Below are 11,103 nucleotides of genomic sequence, written 5' to 3'. Positions count from 1 at the left end.
TCCATCTCAAACCGAAAAGAATCCGAATGTGAGTGCCATAACCTTGAAAAGTGGGAAAACACTTGGAGAAAGCAACCCCAAAAGATTTTCAAGAGAAGAAGAAGATAAGGTTATTATTGTTGAGCCTACAAAGGTTGTAGTTCCTCCAAAGGAACCGGTTGTGGCAAACATTGATCAACCCGAATTTTCCAACCATACCATCAAGACATTGGTCATACCACCACCTTTTCCCTCCCGGTTAGCCATTTCGAAGAATAAGGAGGAAGAAAATGAATTCTTTGAAACTTTCGGCAATGTCCAAATCAACATTTCATTATTGAATGCTATTAAGAAAATTCCAAGTTATGCAAAATTCCTCAAGGATTTGTGCACCAAGAATAGGAAATTCAAGGCAAATGAAAAGATTCAAGTCAATGCAAACGTGTCTGCAGTTATCCAAAAGAAGTTACCACCCAAATGCAAGGACCCAGGAATGTTTTCTATCCCTTGCACTATTGGTGATTTGCATGTTGAAAGTGCCATGTTAGATCTTGGAACCTAAATCAATGTAATGCCATATTCGGTTTTTCAATCTCTAAATGCTAGACCTGTGGAAGAAACCAGAGTAATCATTCAATTAGGGGACAAGTCAAGTATATTTCCAAGAGGAGTGTTGGAGGATGTGCTAGTACAAGTTAATCAACTAGTATTTCCCGCGGACTTCTATGTCATTGACCTTGAAGAGAAGACTCCTTCCAAGTCATCTATGATCCTCCTTGGAAGATGATATTTCCATATTTATACATGTTTTTAGGCAATACTTAAGTACATTTTTATTAATCTTTTGGTTATTTGCATTGAATAATGATACTTATAAGCTTTAATTGTACTTTGCAGCCAAAGAGGAGCATTCTTGTAGGAAAGGGACTAAAATTGACAAAGCATGGAACTTTGGAGACTTGGAGAGTAAAAGAAAAAGAAACTCACAAAAATCAGCTACATTCACGACGTGAACCACAAGTTCACGACGTGACATGAAGGTTCTGGAGGATAAGTACGCGCGAAGTAAAATCCTTGCCCGATAAGGACTTCTGTCAATTCACGACGTGAATCTATTATTCACGACGTGAAGCGTAAATTTGGACATAATTATATAAACTCTTGCTCATTACGACTGGAGGAATTTTTTGGCTGGTAGAGAAAGTTCCTGGAGACGAAATCCAGAAGGAGAAGAGGTCTGGAATTGGCTTTCAACACCAAAGGAGAAGAGAAGTTCATAATTGGATTCTAGTTTTGGTACTTTAATTATGTTTTTGAGTATGAGTTATTTGAGTTTGTTTGCTAGTATGTCCAGCTAAATCTAGCTGCTTCTGTTAGTTAGATGAAGCTGGAACTTATGGTGTTAATACTTTAGCTTTGATTTACTTGTTGGTTAAGACTTGTGTTGATTGATTTTACCTAGCATGTTGATTTGATGTTTGATTGTTTTGATTTCTTATTCTGTGTAGTTAATGACCATTAATCTGCATGAATTTGAATACCTAATAATTCAGTGAACACTAGGTTATTAGAGCTAAGATCAAACTAATCTTAGATAAGCAATTGAATTAGTAAAATTAGGTTGTGCTAGAGAATTCATATTATGACCATAAGTGTGTTTGTCAAATCAATCTTACATAGCTCCAATTCTATTTAATAATTGATTTCGTGTTAGCTAGTGTGTGACCATACATAGATTTACATAAATTGATTAATGTTAGTAGATTTAGAACTAAATTGCTAATACTATCTTAATTGGTAACCAACAGTAATTGTCATAGATAATTTATAAACCATTGAGGGAAAGTGGATTCGAACTAACAGAAGTGTTTTGTTTACTGATTGAATTTGTGTTAAAGAATTAAGTTCAGCTAAACTTGAAAAATTAGATAAATCCCCTTTCTTTGTTAGTAATTAGGTTAATTTAGTAGCAGATAGATTAATTAGTCAAAACCGTTCCCTGTGATCGACACCCGACTTATCCGACTATTCTATAATTTGACTAGGTACACTGCCTAGGTGCAATTTAGTTAGTTAAGTTAGTTAGGTTATAAATATAAAATTAGGTGTATCTATTTGCACACATCAAGTTTTTAGCGCCATTGTCGGGGAACGGCTTAATAGTTGGTTGATTTATTTGCTTTAGGTTAATCGATCCTTTTTGTGGGGTAGAACTTGCAAAAAGTTACTTTTTTAGCTTAATTTTTTTGTTCTAATACCCAACTCACGACGTGAGCCTTAAGCTCACGACGTGAGTTCAGTAGATTTTGCGTTTTCTTCGTTTTTCTTTTCTGTTTAATTTTCTGCGACAACACGAGGTGATACTTTTTACCACATCGTGGCGACCAGTCAGTAGGCTATTTCTAGTATTATTTGGTTCAGTTTTACGTTTTTATTTTTGTTTTATTGCAGAAGTTCATGACCAGAGGTTCCAACACACGTTTGGTGCCACCACTTGAAGATCCAGAGTCGGCCCTTCACAAGAAGACGGATAAGAACGCTGAAGTGAACCAAACACAAAAGAAGAAACCTTTCCAAGATCTCAAATCTGTCTTTACAAAGAAGTCCGGAAAGAAAACGGGAGATTCGAGTTCATCTTCAAAGGACAAGAGCAAGATAGAAAGCTTAGATCAAAAACCTATCCCAAACGAATCCGAATACGAATCCGAGGCCGAGTTTGGACTATATACGAGTGAACCTGAGAACGAGCCAGAAAACGAGATGGAAAACATTGAAGAGATGTCCATGGGAGCTTACAATAAGCGTATTAGGGACGATGTTGGTCCAAGGTTAATACAACCCGCAATTCTTGCTACTGCCACATTCGAGCTGAAAGGACACATTCTTACCGCGCTAAAAGATATTCCATTTTATGGAAAAGATCATGAGGATGCTTTTAAGAATCTAGATGAGGTCAATGACATTGCAAATTATTTCAATGTCCCGAATGTTAATAGAAATACCGTCTTGCTAAGGATGCTTCCCGTTACTTTTAAAGGAGTTGCGAAAGATTGGTTAAAAGCACTACCACCTGGTACAATCACTACTTGGGCTAAGATGCACGGACAATTTTTAGACCAATTTTGCCCACCATCCAAGATAGCTAAACTCAAAAAGGCGATAGCCAATTTTGAGCAACAGCCAGGGGAGTCACTTTACGAGGCATGGGAGCGCTACAAAGGGTTGCTAAGGAATTGTCCTCAACATGACCTTAACATTCAACAAGAGGTGTCCGTATTCTATGATGGGGTGAATGTCTTGACAAGGCAACTCCTTGATTCTCAAGGACTGACAAGGAAAAATCCAAGGGAGGTTAAGGAGTTAGTTGAAGAATTTGCAAAGCATTCTCGTGAGTACCATAATCCAAGAAATGAGGGAGTTAAAGGAAGCGGGGGTGGAAATTCTGCGGACATGGCTGCTGTAATGGCCATGCTTGATACAATGGACAGGAGAATGATAAAAATGGACCAATCAATTCATGCTATAAGAGTTGGATGTGAAAGGTATAATGGTCCACACTTGACTAAGGATTGCAACTTAGATGAATATGGGAATAAAAGAGCTCAAGTTTGTTACTCTAGTGGGGATAAATATGACGAAGACTGCAGAAAACCAAAGAAAGATTGGCTGCCATATGATGAATATAAGAAGCAAAAAGAAGAGAAATACAAGCAGACAGGCTGAGGCTTCTACCAAAAAGAGCAACCACCCGCCGAGAAGAAAGTTGACCTAGAAAACATGCTAACTCGATTTATGGAAGCTTCTGAGAAAAGGCATGATGATACCGATGCAATACTGAAGGAACACATGAAACTGATGAAAGAACAGCAGACAATGATGATTGACCAACAAGCTTCATTAAGAAATCATCAAGCATCGATCCATAATCTCGAAGACCAAATTGGTCAACTAACTACTTTGGTGAGCAACAAATTATCCTCACAATTTCCCAAAAAGAATGCTCAATCCCATGTTATGGTGATTGAAACCGAAGAAGAGGCTATCCCTGAGTTCTTAGAAGCACTAGAAGTGGAGCCGAAGTAGTCTGATCCAAAGCCGAAGAAGCCAAACTCGAAAATAATAGTTCTGATGAGCAACCGAAGTCACGACGTGAACCTCCTATGTTCACGTCGTGTACCCGGTCTGAACAGAAGACTTCAGAATCCATTCCGGCTTATCGTCTGCCTTTACCATTCCCGTATCGAGCTAATCTTAGTCCACTGAAAAGGGAGCATCTGGAGTTTATCAAACAAGTAAAGGGTATTCCAATTAATACTCCATTTGTTGAGTCATTATCCAAAATTCCGGAATATGCAAAGTTTTTACAAGACTTGATAGACACTCGTCAGCAGTTGAAGAAGAATTCTAAGGTGATTCTAAGTGAGCAAATCTCAAAAGCTGTATTGGGAGAGATACCTAAGAAGATGGGAGATCCTGGACGCCTTACTCTTCCATGTGAGTTTGGAAATAATCTGAAGACTTATGCTTTAGCTGATTCTGGGGCTAGCATAAATTTGATGCCTTATTCGTTTTATCACAAGCTGAATATTCAGAAGATGAAGGCTACAAAAATGACCATTCACATGGCTAATCGTTCAGTGACTCATCCTAGGGGGGTTGTAGAGGACATCCTGGTGAAAATTGGGAAATTCGTTTTCCCAGTTGATTTTGTGGTTATGGACATGAAAGAGGATGTTAATGTTCCAGTCATTCTTGGTCGCCCTTTACTTAATACTACTAGAGCCTTGGTTGATGTTCGTGAATCCAAGCTTACTTTGAGGGTTAGAGATGAAGAGGAAACTTTTGGAGTCCAAGATGGTTTCCAAGGAAGTGATGTTCTAGGTGAGGTCTTCAACATTGATGAAGAAAGTGAACTTGAAGAATTATAGAAGCTCATGGAAGAAGAAATCAAGACAATTCAACAAGTCAAACGTACCAAACCAAGAGCATTCGTTCCACTTGTTTTTGAAGTGTGCCTATAAATCTCCAACATCTTTGGTGAGTGAGGAAAGAGATGATTTATCAAGTAATGAAGATGAGGTTACATCTAAGGAAACAAGTCCGGTGGTGAAAGAAGAAAATATTCCTATGGAACTTAAGAAGAATGAAGAAAAATTGGAGACTAAAGGGATCAAAAGAAAGCTTGATGAGGATGACGTGAAAGCTAAAAAGGAGAACTCGAAGAAAGCATATATTAGACGAGTTCAAGCTTACAAAAGGCGATGGAAGGAGCAGAAGGTTCAGGTGGTGATGGACAACTCAACGTAGGAGGCACGAAGTCCAGCTCACGACTCCATCAAAAAAAGAAGCGCTTCTCGTGAGGCAACCCGAGTTCAGTTTGAAATTTTCTTTTCATTTTAGTTTTTGCATTTTTTTTAGTTTTTAGGAAATTGATCATTGCATCATCTAATAATCTCTTAAATGGTAAAAATCAAGTGTGGGGTGCTTTAGAGATTAAGTGGTAAACAATGAGAATAAATAAGTATCATTATCTAAATTATATTTGGTCCAGACTATATGGCACGTCGTGAGCATATGCTTCAGGTCGTGAATTGGATTGATAAACGGGGGTGCCTTAGTTTAGCCCAGTTTTGAAGCCCACTAAGTGTAATTAGGTAGGACCGGATGTTTTTGACCCAGCAAGCCAGTCACGTCGTGAAATTGTAAGTCACGTCGTCACCTTTAAACAGCCACGGGGGGGGGGGGGGGGAAGTTATACTGTAACGCCCGTGTTTCTAGGCTAGACATTAATATTGATATAATGGTCTAGGTTAACCTTTGTAACTCATTTAGAAGAAATGAAAAGGAATTATGTGCATATTATGTGAATTATGTGTTTTATGTTTAATTATTAGGGTTTAATTAATTAAGAATAAAAATGAGCGTCAAAAATTAAATTTTAGATAAAGCCGATATCTATTAAGAAACTTGTAGTGGGCGTGACAAGGATTATGGATATATAAAGAATGCCGAAATTCGAGTAGGTATAAAAAGAACGCCCAAATCTGACTTCGTATGAGGAAGTTATGATTTTTCGAAGTTTCAGCTTAGCAGTAGACAACTAAAAACTCGAATTTTAGATCGAGTGATTTTTAGCCGACATGACCTAAACGAGAATCGAAGGTCTCGTCATTAGTAGCACAACGGTAAAAAGTCTGACGAAAACGGACGTCAGATGAAGAAGTTATGAATTTTTAACGGATTTCCTGTCCCGGTCTGTTAAAAATAATAATATAAAAATTAAAGTCAAAATTAGCCGACAAAGTCTAAACGAAAGTTATAGAGCGTAATTTTACCTACGCGTGCATATGAAGAACGTCAAAAACGGAGCTCGTATGCGAAAGTTATGGATTTTAGAAGTTTTGGCGCGAAAACCGAGAAATTTTGCATAGGTGGCTTCGGCCACGTCACCTTCGCTTAGAACGTGCCACGTGTCCGAAATTGGTGAGTCATGCGAGCCGCGTGTCCGAGCTGCTAAGTCATCCGATCTCGTGAGCTGATCTGGAGTGGTCCACTGAGAAGGCGACACGTACCCTCTTTCATGTGACCGAGCCCTCGCATGAAGCCACAGACACCCCCTACTTCGGATTAGACCTCGGTCCAGTAAGAAGAGGACAGCAGCCCCTTTGCACGCGCAGACCATGTGCGAGCACATGCGGACCCTCGCCTGCGGACCCCACCACCTGAACCGACTTCGGACCCTATAAATAGAAGGGGTATGCGAGCCTTCCCGGTTAGATTTGGAATTTTGCCATATTTAGCCCCTTTCTTCATATTTTCTTCATCTTAACATTCCCCGAAGCCCCGGTATCGATTATAACCCCCGGAATACGCCACGAAGTGCCCGAGAAGCCCAGAAAATTTATCTTTTTGGTTTCGAAGCCCGACCCTTGTAGAGCCTGGTTTCTTAATAAAACTCTCGGTTTTATTAGAAACGATCGTTTTAGGCAACGAAGTGCTGCCCGGTTATCGTTAAATCATGTGAGTGTGTAGTTACTTTCACCTTACACATATATATGAAGTATTTTCTTTAAAATACGTGCTATGTGTAATTATATTGATTGTTTAATTAAGGTGACTCTTGAATAGATGTTTTATACAAGTTTTAAACTGTATATATATTTTTATCTACAAATATGTTGGGTAAAACATGGGTAGATGAATTAGATGATGTGTGATGAAATAAAAGTGATGAAGGTATCGATGTTTAAGATGATCTAGTCATCTAGCATAGTATAGACAACAGCCACAGACTATTTTAGATAATCCAGTGGAACGTTAGTAGACTTGTAATCGGTACGTATGTTTGAACTATATGTTCATAAAGTGTTCTTGAACTATATGTTCATTAGGTGTTTTTGAACTATGTGTTCATCCGTTAGTTCTTCTTTTTGACACTATTACGTGTCGAGGTACGGGAGCGTACGGGAGTACTTTATCAGTATTTTCCCTATACTTTTATTTGGAAGAACTTTGGAGTCTTTGTTCTTTTATGAAGTGATCGGACGAGCTTCATCAGTTAGTGATATATATCATGAGTTGAGAGTGAGTGGATGACAACCATGGACTGTTCTAGACGGTCTGTGGAACACTAGCAGGCTCGCAACCTGTAGGTGTTAATGGACTAGAGTGTTCATTCGTTGTACTCTATTCCCCCCATGATTGCCTTTAGTGCATGTATGGCTGGGGAAACCCCTTAGTATGTTCATCAGCTGTATGGAAAACCCATTGACATGTATTGCGGGGGGGGGGGGGGGGGGGGGGGGAACACCCGTGGGAAATACCGTCGATGAATAAGAGCTATGAATTTAGCACATGGCAACGATGTTACTTCATGTCTTATTTGACATAAATTGCAGAGGGAAGCAATGTTGTCACTTTATAGGTTGTTTTATGTTAGGATGTCTTGTTTGACATAACTTGCTGAGGGAAAGCAATGTTGTCACCCGATGTTTGTTTTATTTGACATAACTTGCTGAGGAACCCCCAAAGCAATGTTGTCACCCCTAGTAATAATCCTTAGGCTAGGTCCCTTGTGATAGTTGTTTTAGGGACGTAAAGTGAGGATAATGGGAATGGGTAATTATTAGGGTTATTTTTGTTGATGAAATTAATAAATTTATTATTGACTGAGAACTTAATAAGTTTATTATTTATTGTGGGTTGAAAACCCTATATGCTCACCAGGCTCCCAAGCCTGACCCACTCAGTTTATTTGTATCACAGGTATCGATACGAAGTTGCTTTACACTGAGAGATTAAAAGAGAAGTAGATCACTAGTGTAAATGAATGTAAGTTTTGTTTATGCTTATGTTTTTGTATTGACAATGACATCACAATGGTTTAAGTGAATAAAATACATTTCTTCGGAAATGATTTGATAACATATTTATTATGTTTTTCTGGGAACAAATTCCGCAACACTTTTAATCAAATGATTACTCTGAAATTATTTCAAAAGCATAAATTAAACCGGTCTTTTCTGGCCGTGAATTTGGGGATGTCACAGTTGGTATCAGAGCATTAGTTTAAGCGAACTAAGAAATTGTAGGATTTCTAGACTTAAACTTAGAATGCTAAGTGATGACTGTGAGATGAGTGTCTGCTATATTTTAGACACGAGCACAAGTTTATTTTAGGAAAGATGCCTAAAATGTTTTATGTGTTAAATATTTTATGTTATAGCTATACGGATGCCTTATATGCTATTATTTGTTCGGATCTATGCTCTGTTGCCGACCGGATCTGGAAACCTTATGTGTGTAGGATTCTAAGCGTATGATTACGAGATTAGAACTAACATGTAAACGTTTCGAAGTGATAAGGAGATTTATACGTTTATCGTAAATAAAGCTTTCCTATCTTAAATTCTCGCCCGGTACACCGAACGTCTGCTTGGGTGTACAAAACGTTATGGTGAAGACTCGTAGAGAATTGAGTAGATGGAGGAAATGAAAAGCTTATGATAGTGAATGATACCTATCAAAAGATATCGTAAGAGTGGTATCTTGTCTTAGAATATGTTTGATAAAATAATGAAACGTTTAGAGGAGTATGGTACGTCTGAAGTACACCTTCGATTAGCAGGATGATGGAACGATTGGTGTAATTCCTGAAGTTGTCCCATCATTTGGAATTTCCATCACCAACCAAGCTGAAGTAGAATTGATGACTGAAGATACGCATGGAAGAAGTCCTAGTAGAGTCTAGGAAAATCTATGATTAATTGGACACATTCGTATGTGTTAAATTGTTTTGTGATTTTAGGTCTTGGGGACTGCGAGACAGTACTTGGGACGAGTATGAGTAGGTGTGAATAGTAGTAGAGATCTATACTACTGGAAGCACAGGACTCACAATTGGATCAGGGAAAGTCACAAGGTTACCAAGGAACTGGTAATTGATTCCGTCTTATTCTAGTCTGTCGTTACCATCGTTTCGGTAATGACTAAGAAGATGATTGTTATTCCAACCCTAGTGGTCATATCGAATTGAGTCCGACTACGATGAGTTTGTTATGTGGTTCAGAGAACCAAGTTCGATGTAGCAGTTGACTTAAGCCGAATTGAAGTAAAGGCTGATCAAAGCGATCAATAGAAGTATCGCGTTCGTTGTTAAAGAAGTTGGGTTAGGTTGTGTTCTGACACAAAGGGATAAAGTGATAGCGTATGCATTGAGGCAATTGAAGGAGCATGAAAAGAACTACCCCACTCATGATCTGGAGTTGGCAGTGGTAGTATTCGCCTTAAAGATAGGGAGGCACTATCTTTATGATACTAAATGCAAACTTTTCACTGATTATAAGAGTCTTTGATATCTCTTTAATCAGAAGGAATTGAACATGAGGCAACGACGCTAGCTAGAGTTACTCAAGGACTACGACTGTGAGATACTTTACCACCCTGGTAAAGCAAATGTTGTTGCTGATGCTCTTAGTCGAAAGGTAAATCTTGAAAAGAAAAGGCCAAGAGCGTTGAGAATTGAAGTTGTCTTGACAATTGTGGAAAGTATAAAGAAAGCTCAAGAGGAAGCTTTAGAGAAAAATGACCGAAAGGAGGAACGTTTGGGATAAAACGTTAGTGTTTGATACAAATGGTCAAGGACTGAAGGTATTCAAAGATAGGATTTGGGTACCTAAGATGGGAGGAGTAAGAGATCTTCTGATGGAAGAAGCTCACAAGACCATGTACTCGATTCATCCCGGCAGTATAAGAATGTATAGGGACCTAAAACCCTATTACTGATGGCCGACGATGTAGCTCGATGTTTTTAAGTATGTGGCCGAGTGTGTAACACGTGCTAGGGTTAAGGCACAACATCAGAAACCGTATGGGAGTTTAGAACCTTTGCCTGTACCCATGGGTAAATGGGAAGGTATCACTATGGATTTTGTGACTAAACTGCCCAGAACAAGGAACGGTCACGACATGATTTGGGTGGTCGTTGATCGCTTCACTAAGAGTGCGCATTTCATAGCAGCCAATGAGAAATGGTCTATGGATAAACTTGCGAATTCTTATGTGAAGGAAAGTGTGAGGCTTCACGATGTTTCGTTAACGATTGTCTCCGATCGTGACAGCCGTTTTACCTCAAGATTTTGGAGGAGTCTATAAGCGGAATTGGGTACCAAGTCGTGTTTGAATACAGCTTACCATCCACAAACCGATGGTAAGAATGAATGAACAATTCAAACATTGGAGGATATGCTGAGAGCATGTGCCCTGGAATTCCAAGGTAACTGGGGTAAACACTTACCTCTAGTAGAATTTTCCTATAATGATAGTTTCCACTCGAACATCTAGATGGCACCTTATCACGCTTTGTATGGGGAAAAGTGTCGAATGCCGTCATGTTGGCTGGAAGCTGAGGAAAAGCAGTTTATGGGACTTGAAATAGTTCATCAGACTGCTGAAAAGTTGAAAGTGATTAGGGAAAGGAGGTTAGCTGCTCAAAAGAGCTATGCTGACAAGAAAAGACAACCGATATCATTCGAAGTTGGAGATTCGTTTTTACTTAAAGTCTCGCCGTGGAAGGGACTTATAAGATTTGGTAGAAGGGGAAAATTGAGTCCAAGATTTTTTGGA

General features: G+C 38.9%; 1 non-coding gene across 1 annotated transcript; it reads right to left on the bottom strand.

Moving 5' to 3' along the window:
* Positions 1 to 3,123: 3,123 nt before the first annotated feature.
* Positions 3,124 to 3,230, bottom strand: LOC145161946 (small nucleolar RNA R71). Its single transcript, XR_013738801.1, has one exon. It is a non-coding gene; the product is annotated as a small nucleolar RNA R71 (small nucleolar RNA).
* Between the last annotated feature and the right edge of the window lie 7,873 nt (positions 3,231 to 11,103).

This window comes from Lactuca virosa, chromosome 2 (assembly GCF_052849685.1).
Source record: "Lactuca virosa cultivar CGN04683 chromosome 2, Lactuca_virosa_CGN04683_v6, whole genome shotgun sequence".
NCBI classification, from domain to species: Eukaryota; Viridiplantae; Streptophyta; class Magnoliopsida; order Asterales; family Asteraceae; genus Lactuca; species Lactuca virosa.
This window is presented reverse-complemented; position numbering and strand designations above follow the sequence as displayed.